Here is a 17,975-nt window from a genome sequence, read left to right on the forward strand (position 1 = left end):
CGCTTACAAGTAACTTTTTTTAGGTCAATTTTCGCTTAGGGCAGGATTTGGCTGACTGGCCAGGGTCTAGCCATTGCGATTATCGTAGAGAATCCTCTTTTCATCACAGGTAGTGATTTGATTTAAAAACCCTTCACCGGTTAAGTAATGTAACGCAGCAGTCGATTCACTCAATTCGTGAGGTACCCACCTTTCAAGTTTATTCCCAATTTGCTTTTAGTGGATTAAAATAGTTTTATCACTAATAACGAAGCCTGAAGCTAACTCGGACGTGGTTTGCGATGGATTTTTCCATAATAGACTTCAATTCTTCATTATCGACTAGCTGTCCACGGGGCTTGTTCTGCAGGTCGAAATTTCCAGAACGAAAACGTTGGAACCAAAAACGCACTGTGTTTAATGACGGTTAACGAAACACAAATATATGCGTAAATAGCTGTATAAATTTGAATTTGGAATTCCTTACCAAAGAGGAGAAATTTGTGATTAAATTGGCCAGTACAACAAAATTCCAATTTCATATGTAAGGACCTAATACTTAGTTGAAAGAAATCCCTTTCTGGGAATAAATCTGCCTTTGTACGCGTCTTTTTCTTTATTTCACTGCGTGTTTTCTTCGTGAACGAGATAAATAATCGTTTAACGATAACGGTTATGATTCAAACGATAGATTGTAATTATAGTCCAGTAGTTTTAACACTATCACAAAAAATATGCCATCATATGACTCACACAAACCTTTACAAAGTGAACAAAACGAAAGCAGTTCTAAGAAAATTAATTTTTGTACTCACCTAGAAAGATGATAGATGATTCGCAATTATAAAATAAAATGTATGTATATCCCGTACCAATTCTATTTTAGGATCTATCGTTACAGGGACTTTTTATCCTTTACTACTTTTTCTTATAGATCATAACTTGTTATTACCGACATCTCAGGTTCTAAGCAACGTATCGCGATGAAACCCACACCAGATTTTAAGTTCGACCTTACGAATATAAAGCTGTACAAACCGTATTAAATTCCATTATTTGCGTAATGCGTGAATAAACATACAGATAGAAAATTCTTTAAAAAATGGTTTTGGCATCTCAAGTCCCATAAAGACATATACCTAAATATTTTTCTTTAATATCTCCTATGAACAGACAAAGCCCACGTAGAGTTTTATTATATATAGATTTCGACAAATTAGAAAAACACTGGTAAGCCGGCCTCCTGCCATTTGGCCCGAAATTGTCTGCTGCTATCGCTATTTAACTGAAAAATCAAAACGAAGAAAGATCTTATTTTCTAATTTGAAGAAGGAAAAATCAAAATTAATTTCGAAATATTTATTCATATAACCAAGATCTATTGAACTAACAATAAATAACTCAAAATCAGTATTTACCATCAAAATATATTAAATTAAACTAAATCTACCTATCTTCTTCTTCTATACATATAAAAAGCGAAAAACACTCGCTCATCACGAAATCTCGGAAACTACTGAGCCATGAAGATGAAATTTGGCAGGAAGGTAGATTGTGACTTGGAGACGTCCGCTAGGAATATTTCGAAATTCCGTCTCTAAGGGGATTAAATAAGGGTTATGTTTGTATGAAACTTCCTCATTTTCACTTGTATCCTCCTTACCTCATTACCTCCTTGTGCCCAATGTTACAATACAATTTATTACCTATTTTTGACACATGGAAAACATAATCTGATTTCACTTGATAGCAGTCACTATAGAGTAACTGCTATCAAGTGAAAGTTCAGTGTTGTTACGAGTTATATAGATGACTTTTAAAGAAAAGCAGCATTATATTAATTACCTATGTGTTAATTTTCGTGTATCAAAATTAAATGCTATTCATTGTGGATGGACATGTCACGATGACATGTCATTATACATGCGTATGCGCCATTTGATAACATTTCAAGGACACGATAAAAACTAAATGATAATTAGTTTTTCTACCTGATAATAGATGACGCCACATGTGAATTCATACAATTGAAAATAAAATGGTCAAATTATAATTATAGTACCCATTAAATATATTTTTTTTGTTATAAATAAAATTACAGTTTATTTTATTCTCCCCAACGTTTTACTCTCCTCATCGAACTTTCACCATTTAATATAGAAGCTGAACTCGCTTCAATTTTAATCTATACAAGATGGCGCCACAAGGAAATAAAAAAGCAATGCCGATTCGAGTGTCCGTCGGGAAACTATGTAAGTCGAACTCGAAATACCTTTTGGATTTTCTATTCGAATAAAACAACACATTTTTCTTAACTATGCCTTTCCGAAAACGATCTAATCTCTCTTCCGTTTCTTTCACGCTTGAGAAGGCTGACAGAAAGTCGACCGGATCGTGATGAGCGATTAGCTTCACAGCATTCCAAGATGATTGAGATCCCACTCTTTGAGACTCTTTTGAAAGGGAATAATGTTTGGATGGTGCCTCTTAATCTATATCAATAAAATATATTGAATTTTCGCAACTTGGATCTATAAACAAAATATGAGGACATTATAAAGACAAGGCAGATTTGAGGCTACAACAAAAAACTATAGTCGTGAAATTTGCGTAAACCCTGTATTCTCTTATAGGTGGTGCTAAATGCGCTGAGTGAATTTTGAATCACACTCTTCACACTTTGTCTACTCAACAAATCTTCTTGAAATTTTGCATATCTGTAGGCAGTCGCACGAGTACGAAAAAGGGCAACCAAAAAGTATTATTCCTATGGGTTTTACTAGAAATGACTCTGCAATATTGCATTGCGTTATTTATCCATTCATACATTAATAGATACAGAACTAATCGCTTCTAGCTTCCAGCCTACTAATTCCAACAAATTTTCCAATGACAGTTTCAGAATTTCCAGTATTCAGAATTTGTTTGTTTTTGCTCTAATTGGGAGAACGAGCACTATTTTTTACAACAAAGACCTAAAATAAATTTCAGATTTCTTCAATCCCATTCCAGTTTTCCGATCTCAATTAATATCCTAATCTTATCCTAACTAATATCATAAATAACAAAGTAAGTTTGTTTGTTACATCTTCACGCTCTATCTATTAAAATTGAAATGCATACATATAGTTTGAAATATGGAGGTCATATTTCAAACTATATGTATCTCATCGCGGAAATTAAATGTTCCCGTGGGAAATTTACGCGGGCGAAGCCGCGGGTAAAAGCTAGTTTTTGAATAAAACTTATAGGACATACGTATAAACGTATATATCAATAGTATTCATTGTATTTTTTATCAAAATATTTTCACTATTCACATTTTGGACACTTTATTTTTAAATAATCTCCAAGAGCAAAATTAACACGTGTTTGTGTATCGACCTCACACACACATCCTCGATCGTGTGCCTTCGCTTGCGAGTTGTTGACATTTGAGCTGAATTCTTATGTGTAAGATTAAAAGACTTTCTTTGTTTTTGCGTGTCTTTTATGCACTTTTCATGACATATATCTATTACTATAGGATTTTCTATTTCTTTATCGTCTTTTTGTACCTGTAACATTTTCTCTTCTGTTGTATTTTTATCTTTCTTCTGGTTCACGACTGGTTTTATTTTCGTATATTTTTTGCTGCTATTAATTTATATGTTTTGTACTATTGTAATTTTTTCAGTTTTCGGTTTTGGGGCTACATAAGAGTTCGCGTGATTTTTACAATCAATATATGTATATCGTCTATGAAATGAGAATAGCAAAGATAACATGGGCAATATTTACATGCACTAAAAGTCTCTACTTTGCAATTAACATAATCACATGTAGTTGTATAGTCATTGACTATAATTGCGTCATTTTTTTTTTCATTTGGTAATATTTTCTCCGTAGGTAAATTACAGTTATCTTCATTACGGTCATTTTCTTTATTTTTTTGTTTATCGGTAATATGTAGTTGATGTTTTTGGCTGTAGAATTAGGCGAAGAAGCATTAGAATAAGACGGATAATGTTTTTGGCAAATCATGGGAACTTTGTCGAAATGAATTGAGTACAATAAACAAAAACATTTTTCACAACAGCCTAAAGCAGGTAGCTCACATTGTTCATATTCGCAGAGCTGTGAAGGGTTCATTTCTTTAGAAAATAACTTTACAGGCATAGACACATGATTGACTGCTATTACAGCTTCATCAGAATGCTGGCTGCTTAAGCTTTCCTCTGGAACGTAATTGTTGTCTTTACAAGTGTCATCTGACACTGCCTGAGGATCTGCTTCTAGTGTGTCTTCACATGACACAGACAGTGGAAGTTCTTCATTGCAGAACAGAAAATCTGCGGAAACTTGGTTCTCTTCAATACATTCGACATGATGCAATCCCGTATTTACTATTTGACGTTTGATTTTAACATTTTGTCGTTCAGCTTGTTCTCTTTCCGATGTAATATTTTTGTATGGTTTGTGAGAATTCTTTGCTTCGTCCACTCAAGACTCAATGTTTTGAAAATTATACAGTATGTGTGCAGAATTCAGAGTGTTACTATACTCTTTCTGATAATCAAAAATGCAGGAATGGTCTTTAAAATCATATGGCCGAGAATAAATGGTTTCTATATCAGTAACTTTCATTCTTACTGGCTTCATCATTTTGCACATAATGATATCTTTTCTAGTGTACATTTTCTGAAAACAAAAACAAATTTATGAATGACTGAGTACATATAAATACTGATCAAAAGCGTGTCTGTTTAGTCCAATACGTAGGTAGTCATTGATATGTTTGACACTAGAGAAACAAAGCAAATATCTCGGGACAAAAACATTTAAATAACAAAAACCATCACTTGATTTCACAACACCTATCTGACGATAACCTAATCGATGAGCATAAGACACAGCGTTATTTTTTTAATAATCCTAAATAACATTTTGTTAATAAAACAATGCAATACTTACGTAATATTTGGCGCCAACAGTTACGTCGCGTGGCGCGGGAAGATGGCAGCCCAAACGCAGCGCACACTCGTCTTGTTAAAACTCCAGCACGGGACTGAATTTGTTTCGATTATCCTCCCGCACAAGATCCGCACCGCCCCCCAGTGAGAAAACTTAACGGCGTTTTATAGTAGTAATGTGGGATAGCGGCATTATAGTTGTGACTATATTTTCAACAATTTACAGATTAGTTAAATAATTTGGCCACTGATTAGTCCATAAATGTATCATTCTAATAAAAATTTCGGCAATAAAACGTTAAATTGCCGTCATAGCGGCATTATAGTCTAGGGTCGCAAATCTAAAAGTTTCTGAACTTTACATAAGTAAAAGACGGTTAAAGTATTTTAACCGTATTATAGCTACTTACAAAATTCGGATAACGGAATTCAATCTATGCATTTGGAAGTAAAATTATTCAGAACTTCCAAGTTATTTAGTTTTTATGTCGTTTTAGCCATGCAATTTTAGATAGCCGCATTATAGCTATGAGCAATCATATAAAACAATTACTTAACGGAAAATTTTCATTAATTATTTCAGAAACTAGATAAAATAGAAAAATATGAGTCAGATGGGTCGATATGGATTTGTTATTAGGATGCCATCAAAAAGTGAAAATCAGAAAAATAGCATTAACATTAGCAGAAATATTGTTAATAATTTACATTAATTACATATAAACCTAAATACTAGCCAATAAAGTAACCATATTATAAAACTTAATTATTAAGAGGTATCATCATTTTTATAACTTGTTGTCGCGAGTTCGCCGGACGGCGGGTCTGCCTTGGCTGCTTCTACATTATCTTCGAGGCGCGCCACTGTTGACTTTTCTTTCTTTACACCTGAAATTTAATATTTCGTTACAGAAAAGTGCCCAGTTTTCATAATATGAATAATATGTTATTATTGTTTACATTTTTTTTAAAATTGTTTTATATGTATAAAGCATAACATAATGCATAATAGTTTTCATCGAGCACCACTTGCTTCCGGTGAAGGAAAACATCGTGAGGAAACCTGCACTCTAGTAGATTATCAACTTCTGTGTGAAATGGAGAAGGCAATGGCAAACCACTCCATTAATAATGTCTGGAAAGTAGCTGTGTGTTTAATTCCACGTAACGACCATGACCCTCAGCTACGGGGTATGTGACAATGAAGAGGAATGTTTTACACTCATGTATAATAAGGGATAATTCTGTTAATAATATGTCTATTGGTACAAATTAGACAAGAGGAAATTATTGACGAACTAAAAATTTGACGTCGTACATAAAGTTTAGATGTTAAATATTTTTAGTAAAAATATTAAATACTCACCACCACCCAATATCATTTTGAACAGCACGGAGCAGGGAGCGTCGATCAATAGACAGGCGAAGAAGGACACGATGAAAGTCAGCGTAATGTACGCCAATGCTTTGAAAGTCTGGAAAAAATAAATGCATTATTTTTACAAAATGTAAATGACAGTATATCTATATCTACAACATCACAGCATGGCCACGGATTTGTTTCATATTTGTCGATTGACGCAAGACGTGGTCGTATCAGCGCTAGCTTTATCTGCTATGCCACCGTCTTGAAGAAGACATTCACGTGAGATAGGTAATTCATGAGCATTTTTCTCGCGCATGTTCTATTTTGATAGAATCTGTCTATATTGTTATTAGATAAGCGTTTGTGAGTTTGTGACTTTGTATTGAGATTGTTTAAGGCGGGTAATCTCCGAAACTATCGAACCGATTTCAAAAATTCTTTCTCCATTAAAAAGGTATACTCGTATTATTCAAGATTGCTATATGCTATTTTATCTCAAAATTATCACGGAAGCGAAACCCCGGGCAATATCCAGTATCTATATAAAGAAGTCCCCTTGTTGCGTCTTTTTGTACGGTCTACACATTTCTATTATCTATGGTCTTCACCAATAGATAGTGATTCGTGAGGAAGGTAACTAATATTTATTATGCTTTTACGCCGCTCGCCGTAAGCCGGGAGGGGCGCTAGTATAACACATTTTCGTAATTATGTAGTGTATTATTTACTACTAGCTTTTGCCCGCAGCTTCGCCCGCGTGATTTTCATAGTAAAATCTCGGTCATTCTTTGATCGCGTATTCTGTAAGACTGGTAAACATTTGCGTGATTCAAATTCGTATTTTTTCGCAAATTTAGTTCAATTTCCTGTAGAGATCCCGTACTATAACCTATCACATATTGTCCCACCACAATTTTTCGCAATGTGTCCCACCTCTGTTCCCACTACTTGCCTCCCTTTTTCTACTACTTATCTCCGCCCCATTTCTCGCTACATCTCCCACTCCCGCTTTCTGCAACGCGTGCCGTCCAATTTTCTAAGAAATCTTAAGAATAACGAAGTTTCATATAAATGTTCACCCCTACATTATTCCCCTAGAGATGCAATTTTCAAAAAATTGCATTATTATATTTTCTTCTTCTCCCTCTTACCTAATATTTTAAGTTATTTTCACTTTAAAAATGACAAAGAGTACGTTTCCCAATTTTCAGCTTTATATCTTGAAACTTGCTTTAAGTCCCATACAATCTTTCATCCCTTTTTCAAGGGGTTGAGGTTAACACGTATCCATTAATTTGTTGTAATCTAATAAAATCCACATTTTCAAGTTATTAATAGGTGTAGAACTTTCATATAAAAGTTTTTCACCCCTTTAACTCCCTTCGGGGTAGAATTTCCGACAATTCTCTCTTAGTGCTCACCTACACTCCCCAGGGAACCTACATGCCAAATTTCAAGTCAATTATTAAGATAGATACTTACAAATGCTGCAACATCGAAGTATACTGGAGCTATTTCTGTAGCGTACAAAATTGCAACGGATAATGGAGCAAGTACATCGCATAAGACAGTCGAGCTGGCAGCTTCCACATGTCAAGGCTCAGGAACCAATTGATCGGACCTGGAAATCAACGTTAATTAGGTAGATTAAATAAAAAGGTATGAAACTTACAGCTACCAAAATCGTGTCAATACAACTTATTATCTGATCTAAGCTTATTATTTATCTATTACTAGCAATCTACTGATTGACGGCTATACACTATCACCATAAAGTTCTTTTCAATTTGGTGGTTTCAACGTATAATGCAGCATTTCTTTACAGTAAATAAATACTTACAATAAATAATTTTCAATTATTCGATCATCCGAATTTGACTGAATTCGGCGGTAGTGCCGGCTACACACCGGCACTACATCGATACGCCAAGACCCGGTCAAGCACGGCTTGGTTATCTCGTAAGTTCAGAACTATTTCACTAGATGGCTCTTTCACAATTTGTACAAGTAGGAAAATGAGGTTGCAACTTTCAAACCAGAACGCAGCATTTCATTATGATATTAGATTTAAAATCCTGCTTTGTATTACCTACACCCACGGAAAATAGGCAAAACAATAAGTAATTTATTTTATCTATGATGTTTGTACAATCTTACTAATGAAGCATAATATCGTAACACCAATGCATACTGGTACAGTGTCGCGTCTTTATCCCTTATGGGGTAGACAGAGCTGTGCTAATTGATGGAATTAATTTATATAGTGTCAGGTTGCTAGCACAAGGCTTGTAAGAAGTGTCTCATGTATATAGCCATTTCTCTTGATTGGATTTTACAATCTGTGCGGAATGAAAAGCAGCTACCGCATTCTATATTTATCTCCTGGACCAGCATGGACAAAATACATATAATGGGAATAATACCTCCATAACCATTGACGCAGGCAAAAATCATCCACCCCAAAGCCGCGGCCCAGGCCGAGCGGCTGTAAGTGGTCATGATGACGTCCACCACGAGGTTGTCGAAAGTAATCTGAATCACCTCGTGTATGGCGTACGCGATCAGGCCGAAGATAGTGAACGTGAGGGTCCACAACAGTACCACTAATCCCTGAGAAGAAAAAAATAATTTAATAATCTTATGACTGTCGACGTTACAGATTTCATATTAGGGAATTATGGACAATATTTTTCGGTTTCATCATCAAATAAGCCTATTGTGGTGCCCTCTAAGTTCCACTTGCAATACATATTAAACGTAAAATTTCGACATCAGTATCCAGGAAGTGATCACACTCAGGACGATATACTTACAGGGTGAATTTTAAGTGTTTTTCCTTTCCACGTGTGGAGAATGTATCCGAATATCATTCCGACGAAAAATGGAGCCGCTCTTGTGAAAGTGTTCATATAATAGTTTGGCATGTAATCCTCCACAGCGCCGCTGAAATATAGAGTTGATATGGATATTAAAACATATGTAGTTCCAAACGTACAATCAAATTACCCTCCCGAGATCTCTATGCCGCGGTAATAATGGCGAAATTGCAATGAATTTGGAAAGCCTGGCATGCTGTCAAATGTACATAATTATATCTAAAATTAATAAAAGAGCAGAGTGGAGTGATACTTTAATTTAACTATTTTTTTAAATATAATAATTAGTAATATTTTCCTGTAACATTTTTTATTTATTTGACGATATTTGCAAATTAGCAGGCAGATACAAAATTAAAGAACACATTCATTACAAAATGTAATACTTACAAGTAATATATTACTACACAGATCGATTGTTAGTAGGTTTGTAGAAATCGTAATATTATAGACCTTATCGCTTACAAAATACCAACCTAAGTACAACATTGTTGCCAGGGAACTGTTTGTAAGCGTTGTAGTAAGTTGTCGTCGAAAACAAAATACACAACGTTACGGTGAGAACAGTCCAAGCAACTTTCCTGTTCTTGTTGAGAACCCAGTACAGGACCACCGGGGAGATGATGTGTAGTTGGATGTCGATCGCCAAGTACCAGCTGTGGGGCAAACACTAGCAAAAAGCACAAAAATCTTTAGTTTTTCGGAAGTAAAATCAGGATAAAATTTGTATATCTTTCTGCATCTTATGTATGAACAAAGTCTCAATACTTAACAAATAAAAAAAATAGACTCATTATTGAACTTGTCAAATTATTCATATTGATTAGTTTATTTAAATTTAAAATGTCTCAAAATATAATCACAAGAGATATTTCTAAAAAAAGCTCATTATCCCGGAAGCGACTTCATATTCGCTATCTATTGATATGTCTAGGTTGATATCTCAGATATCAACAGATAGCAAATCATATGATAGTAGTAGTAGTAGTCTAATAATCTTGGTAATTAATAGACTTTGATCAACGTTTCACCTGATTTTGTTTCAAATTACTCACCATAGATGTAGGTGTCGCATAATTTTGAATGTACAGTAATGTAGTCCACCAATACTGCCTGCAGTTGTGGACCTGGTTGCCGGCATTGATCCAGTACGGCCCATCGAACATGTGGTTCAGAAGAGAGGCCTGGAGCAGCACCGTTAAAGCTAAAAGGGGAAACAGCCGGAGGAGTCGGTTCAGATAGAAGAGGTGAAGGTTCTTTATCAGACCAGCTGAAACAAAATAGAAAAGTGTTTTTATTAAATCAATTCCGGTGTTTAGTTAAGATTTGTTACCCAATTATATGAAGTTCAATCTAATTTCATTTTATGAGCAGAGAAAGTTTTTATATGCAAGTCCTCCATTTTCTGAAAACATTCATCTAGAATTAGTAATAACCTGGTTACTCATTAACTTACCTCCTGTGAGTTTTCCAGCTGTGGTATAGACAAGCAGAATACCGGTAAAAAGAATGTGTCCACAGTATATGGCGCTAACATAATCCAAAGGGACTTGGCACTGTCAAGCCACTGCAAAATGAATATACATTTTTATCAGTACGTTATTTCAAGTATTTGTGTTTCCATGCAGGTCTGAAATATATAAATATATATATATATTATTCGACAGAAAGAAAAATATAATGTTCTTTTAGCTTACTTCTCTAACATCCCATAGATTGATCATGAAAATTTGCGTATCAAATGTGTGTCCGACGATCACCCAGAGCATAGCCAAGGTTCTTATTCCGTCTAAACATTGGATGGAATTGGACGGAAAAGAAGTCAGTCTTTTTGCATTGGTGTAAACGGAGAAAGACCTGTATAGTACGTTAGCTTGTTTTGGATCTGAAATTAATGAAATTTCCATAAAAATAATAAATTTAAGACTGATTCTATTGTTTCTATTAAATTATATTAAAACATTGTTTATAGTGAGTCTATATATCTTGCTGAAACAATAATAGAAGTGAGTTGTTACCTCATTCCATTCCGTGTCATTAATAAAAGGCGAAAGTTTGTGAGTATGTTTGTTACTCCTTTACGCTCAAAAGCGACTAATCGCGATATTAGGCGAAAATACGCGACTCTCGTGACATAGCGTGTGATAAACCGCATTCAATACCGCGGGCACTAGCTAGTATATTATAGATGATCAATATTTTTATATTTAGTGTTATAAGGATAAGACATTTTATCACTCAAACTGGATTCCAGATAATAAAAAATGTAGATAATAGAAAAGGATTATTATAACTTCTATTAATCTATATCAGTATCATCATCAATACATATAATAAAATTGAAGAAAGGCCAAATTTGTACATTGGATACATTTTTTTAATTCTTCATGCAATATATTTAGTTACTGATATAGATGACGAAAATATAGTTTTGGAATTTTTTGTTTGTCTGTCTGTCTGTCTGTCTGTCTGAACACGCATCACTCGAAATCTACTGGACCCATTTGCTTGAAAGTTGGTAAGTCGGTACCTTATATACCAGGCTAAGATCTTAGATACATCTCATCCCGGTAAATGGTCAGGTTCCCTAGGATAGGATAGTTAAAAACAAAATTAACTAATGGAAGAAGGGCCATATTTGTACATTTTTTATAACACAAAAAATAATTAATGAAAAATAGTAGACATTTCATCCCGGAATATGAGGAGGGTCCTGTGGGAAAATTAAAATAACAATCCACGGAGCCGATTTAAAGGTGTAAACAGAAAAAATAATCATTTTTTTAAATTTATGAATGTCGGATATAGATATAGTTAGAAGGTATTAATTTTACATTTAATTTTGTTATTTTTTAGTTTTGAACATATGGATAATAGATGGCGCCACCAAGACTTTTAAAAAGCCTATCTATATATTACATAAAAGCGAAAAACACTCAATCTCAAAATTTCGTAGAAAATTCGTAGCAGAAAACGTATAGCAAGAAACGGGGAATTAAAGATGAAAAAAATACGAACAAATTTTAGATATGCGATAAAAAAAAATTGAAATTTTACTTCGATTCCTTTTAAGAATTGAAATTCACGCGTGCGAAACCGCGGGCAAAAGCTAATGTATATATAATACTAATATATAAACTCTTGCGTTACTTAGTGACTGACTGAGTAACAGACAACGCACAGCCGAAACTATTGGGCGTAGGAAGCTGAAATTTTGCATGTAGGTTCCCTGGGAGTGTAGGCAAGCACTAAGAGAGGATTTTTGGAAATTCTACCCCGAAGGGGGTGAAAGAGGTGAAATACGTTTATATGAAAGTTCCACACCGATGAAGTTAGTGACTTAAAATTTTGGATTTTAGTTGTTTACAGCAAATTAATGCCTTCAAAAGGGGGGTGATATAGATTACAATTTAATACAATTTTTAAGATAAAAAGCTGAAAACATCATTTTTGAAGTGAAGAAGAAAGTTTAATAATGAATTATCAATTTTTTGAAAATTACATCTTTAGGGGTATAATGTAGAGGTGAAAATGTATATGAAACATCATTATTTTTGAAGAAAGACCCGTAAAATGTTTAATTTACGTTTGTGGTTATTAAAAATACGGGACGTAGGTAATACTGATGAGATGGGAAAATATGTAGGAGACGGTACGGGATCTCTACATGAAGGGAACTGGGATTGGTCAGGTTGCGGGACGAGAGACGTAACGGGAAACAGAAAATTGAACTAAAGATGAGAAAAAATTCGAATCTTAATCATATACTAGCTTTTGCCCGCGGCGTAGCCCGCGTGGATTTCATAGCCAAAATCTCAGTAATTTTTTTATCGCGTACTCTGTAATACTGGTAAACCTATATGATTCAAATTCGCATTTTTTTTATCTTTAGTTCAATTTTCTGTTTCCCGCTGCGTGTCTCGTCCCGCAAACTTGTCCAATCTCGCTTCCTGTTATGTAATGTAAAGTAGATATCCCGTACCGTTTCTTACATATTGTGCCATCATGCTTTTTGCAATGTGTCCCGTCCTGTTTCCCACTACGTGTCACCTTCGCATTTCCCACTCCTACTCCCGGTCCCGCTTTCTGCAACGCGTGCCGTCCCATTTCCCATGACGTTTTACGACCTGGTTTTTAATTAACCACAAACCTAAATTAAAGATATTTTTGTATTTACTATTACTGTTATTTACTACAAAATGTAAGTGTGCCAATTTTCAGCTTTTTATCTTGAAAACTGTATTAAATCTCATATAATCTTTCATCCCCCTATTGAACGGGTTGAGGGTTAATTTTCAGAAAAATATGAAACACGTATTCATTGTTGTAAACAACCAAAATCCAAATTTTCAAGTAACTAGCTTCAATGGTATAGAACTTTCATATTTACAGCTTTTCACCCCTTTAACCCCCTTCAACAACGTACAGCCGAAACTACTGGGTGTAGGAAGCTGGAATTTGACATAAAGGTTCCCTGGGGAGGTGAGCACTAAGAGAGGACTTTTGGAAATTCCACGCTCTTTTACGCAAAATTTACAGACGGATTGCTTTGAAAATTAGTACACTGGTAGAATATAACCTGGAATAACACGTCGAGTACTCTTTATCTCGAAATTCCCACAGGAGTAAAGCCCCGGGGCGCAGCTATTAAATAATAATAAATACTGGTATTTTCCGTACCTTGTTTGAGGATTAAACAGTGATTCAAGTCATAACACGTGCTCAATACCGTAATCAATCCGATGACAGAAAACAAAACGCTGAAAAAAATAGATAATTTAAAATGCGTCATGAAATAACATTATGCTATTGTCTTTTCAATTACATTATATTTGTCAGTGAACTAACGGGTTTGCCTAGTTATGGTCTTAGTTGTAGCGAGATATAAAAGCAAACATTTAATAAAATTTTCATATTCGAATAAAAATAAAACAAAATACATACATAGCAGTGTAATCGGCTGGGCTCCAGGGCTTGTCGCCAGGCAGTCGACAGAAGTCCTCCTCGAACTGGAACCCCACGGCGGAGAGGTTGAACAGCGCCGACGTCATTGATTGCTGCAGGCTGCACGGCCTCGGAATACACACGGCCAGCTGGAGTGACATCTGGGAGAGGACATCGACTATTTCCGACCTGGATGAGACAGAGATAAATTAAGTATTGCAATTTATGTTATATCCTTAAAATTGTAAGAGTTTTACTTTCAGCATACCATTCAAAGTCACCACTTAAATGTTGTACCATTTTCTCAAACTCAAGTGATGTCTGAGCCTCTTTGATTCTTTTATTCAGCAGTTCATCGACATTGTCTTTTGAAAGGCCAGGAATTTCGATGTCGAAACCTTTATTCAGCGGTATTCGCAACATGCAGTACTTTCCTTTTATTTCATGATCTGCTCTGACTTCGTCGATACCAAGACATTGATGGTAGTTGCCGAAGTCTACTAAGTTAACCATTAGTATAGATCTCGGTAGTCGTAATCCAGCGTCAAAAACTGTAATAATGATTTAAAATTAGGATGGATCACTTGGATCAGTGCTTTTAGTTTTGGAAGCTAAGCTTGGAATAGTGGAATTTTTATTTTGAAATTATTCAAATTTTGTTACAAGCTATTCCATTGATCTAAACTGCCAATTATGTATCAGGAAGAATAGTAAAACGTATTTTATAAAGTTCAGATTTTTATGGCCAAGGACCTAAATCAGTTGAGATACGCAAACTGAGACTTAGTGAATAAGCAATGTTTTATATGTACCTATCTATGTATTATAAAACATTTTTGAAAATAAATTACTATGTTTTATTTTTAAACTTATTAATTACTAAAAAATATATTGAAAAAACATAATATACCAAATAAAATACAAAAAATAAAATTATACTGGGAAAAACACCATTATAATTTGGTAAAGATAAATACTTTACAAAGAATATTAAAAATCTGTAGGGGTAGAATTTTTGTATGGAAAAATCTTTAAACGGCACCGATTTTTATAAAAATTCAAAAGTTAATTTTTTTTTAAACGTGTTTCATTGTTTATTAGAATACACCGTCTATAGGGTACAAATAAAGGGTTGAAACTTCGTATGAATAATATTTAAAAACTACTCCGTTTTCTTATTAAAGACAACTGATTGAAAACGATAAAAATACTAACTACTAAATTAAAACATTTACGTAGGTACTGAGTAACTACTATTTATAAATGTGAAAGTTTGTAGTAAGGATGTATGTATGTGCAGTTACTCTTTCACGCGAAATCTACTGGGATTGTAATGAAATTTGGTACACGGGTATTCCCACGGCAGCGAACCCCCAGGGCGCAGCTAGTGTAATATAATTAGCTCAAGAGGTACCGACACGACAATTAGTCTTGTACTCCGTGATCTTCAGTCATCAGTCTCAAATGTTTAAAAAGCTTTTAGCACACTTCAAATAAATGTTTTATTAATACTTACATCTTAGCATAAGTAACGTATCACTGCTCAAATACGTGACTTGTTGATGGCATAGCTCAGGATCCAACACCTCTTCGTAAAGGGCTTGATCAAATACAGTATTCTTCTTTTTTAGATTTAATCGTGCATCGACAGCACTCAGTATAGCCAAAAGTATGCATAATATATGTAACTCCATTTTCCCCAACTTGTGCTGAGAGTGACGCTGTCAATGAGTTGAATGTATCACAGATGTGTGTATGAGTATATATATCTAAGACGGGTTGTATTAATTAGTAATCTTATCTAAAAATAATCAAAATTCTTAAAAACTGTGGGGTTTATAAGTTGATATCATTCCACTGAATCTTCCTAAGTATTCCTAAGTGTTCCGCACTTAATGATAATATTTTTTTTTGGGTCGATCATACACACATCCTCACAAACTTTCGCATTTATGATATTAGTACAATCAGTAGTATATCTAGGTTACACCGATGCAATCTTCTCTGTCGTTCTCGTTTCTCTATCGTCTTGGCAGAGCCGTCGTGGTCACATTGAGGCATCCATGTTGGTGTTAGTGCGGACACAGCTTTCTTTACGTTCTCCCGCCATCTCTCTCTGTTTGCACACCGTCTGGCGCAGTCTGACACTCGGTTTCCCACTGCGGATTTTATTTGGTCGGTCCAGCGCATAGGTGAGCGGTTCCCTCCACTTTTCCTTGCACGACGAGCCGCTCTATTGCATCGTTTCCACGTCTAAAACATGGCCAAAGTACTGCAATATGCAATATGTCTGTACTAAGGTTGATAGGCGCTGCCGAGTTCCTGAAGTATGGACAGGTTGATGCGGAATTCTCTCCACGATATGCCGAGCATCTTTCTACAGCACTACATCTGTAGAGCATCTGTTTTCCCCTTTTCCAACTCACGCACTGTCCATGTCTCTGTCGCATATAGGAAGATTAGGATAGTGAATACCAGCGTTCGCAAGAGCTTAACTTTGGTGGCTTTGGTGATGTTGCGATTCCTGTGTTACGACACCGATGCAATACCGTATCAATTATTTATGATTCATATAATAAGATGGGTGAACGAATACCTACTATTCATATATTATAAATACTGCTATTGAATTAGAGCGAGATAAATAAATAATCGTTTAACAATTACAGTTATGATTCAGTCGACAGATTCTTATATTAGAAAAAAGATCCCCTCATATGACTCACACAAACTTTAGGGAAAACTAAACAAAATTAAAGCAATTCCAAGAATATTTAATTTCGTATCTAAAAAGATGATAGATCATTCGCAATCATCGTCAATACATGTAATAAAACAGTAGATAAAAATAATAGGTACATAAAATATATTTACATAAAAACAAAATAAGGCGATAGAGTCATGGCAATATAGTAATAATTTGAAAAAAAAATCTGTCTGTTTGTCTGTATGTCTGTTTGTATACGCTAATCTCCAGATCTTTTGGTCGGATTCGAATGAAACTTTTTTATTAAGTCTGAGCAACATATAGGGTATAAATTATTTTGATAACTGGAATACCTGATGGAAAACTACGATGGCCCAGCTAAACTTCAGGAAATATAAAAATGACGCCCGAACAAAAGTTGTTCAGTCTGATGAGCATTTTCTATTGAGGTATAAAAATCAAAGACATAGAACACCTGATACAGACCCATGATGGTCCAGCTAAACTATACGAAATAAAGAAATTATGTCGTAACAAAAGTTGTCCTATCCAGGGATTCATTCTCAGGTCTTGGAATCCGAAGTATTCGAAGTATATACAATGCGCTTTAAAAGGAAATTTCTCTCGCGTACTCAAAGGACTGTCACATAAAATTAGAAAAAGAATAATAATAATATATTAATAAAGAAATCGCAGTAAGGAACCTTAGACTTGATTAGGATTTATCTTCTCTAGAGATATCTAGATTATCTCTGGAGAATGAGTATTAATATCTCTAGAGATTTCATTACTTTTTATAGAGAAACAAAATGCTTAACCGAGATTTGGCGAGTTTTGTAGCGGATGTTTTAGTAGAATTAGGTGTGTGGTTTTAAAATCAGTGTTTTTCAAATTTTGACAATTACTTTCTGTATTTTAGTTGACTTCCTCAAATCGTGAATATAACGTAGCGACTATCAAAAGTTGGCTTTTTAATATTATTTATACTTCAGTGACTCATTATATGATAAAATAATGAGATACTAAATTGCGTAAAGATAAGTTTAAAAATAAACAAAACCTTATATTGTTTTTTAATCTAAATGACTAATCTCTTTTCGCTATATAAAATATGGAATAACATTATGAGTACATGGAACGATGACGATCCT

The 17,975-nt window shown here is 34.6% G+C and overlaps 1 pseudogene; it reads right to left on the reverse strand.

Annotated features, from left to right (window-relative positions):
• Positions 1-5,606: 5,606 nt before the first annotated feature.
• Positions 5,607-15,870, reverse strand: LOC128676444 (O-acyltransferase like protein-like; annotated as a pseudogene).
• Between the last annotated feature and the right edge of the window lie 2,105 nt (positions 15,871-17,975).

Source organism: Plodia interpunctella, chromosome 16 (genome assembly GCF_027563975.2).
Source record: "Plodia interpunctella isolate USDA-ARS_2022_Savannah chromosome 16, ilPloInte3.2, whole genome shotgun sequence".
In the NCBI taxonomy this organism is placed as follows: domain Eukaryota; kingdom Metazoa; phylum Arthropoda; class Insecta; order Lepidoptera; family Pyralidae; genus Plodia; species Plodia interpunctella.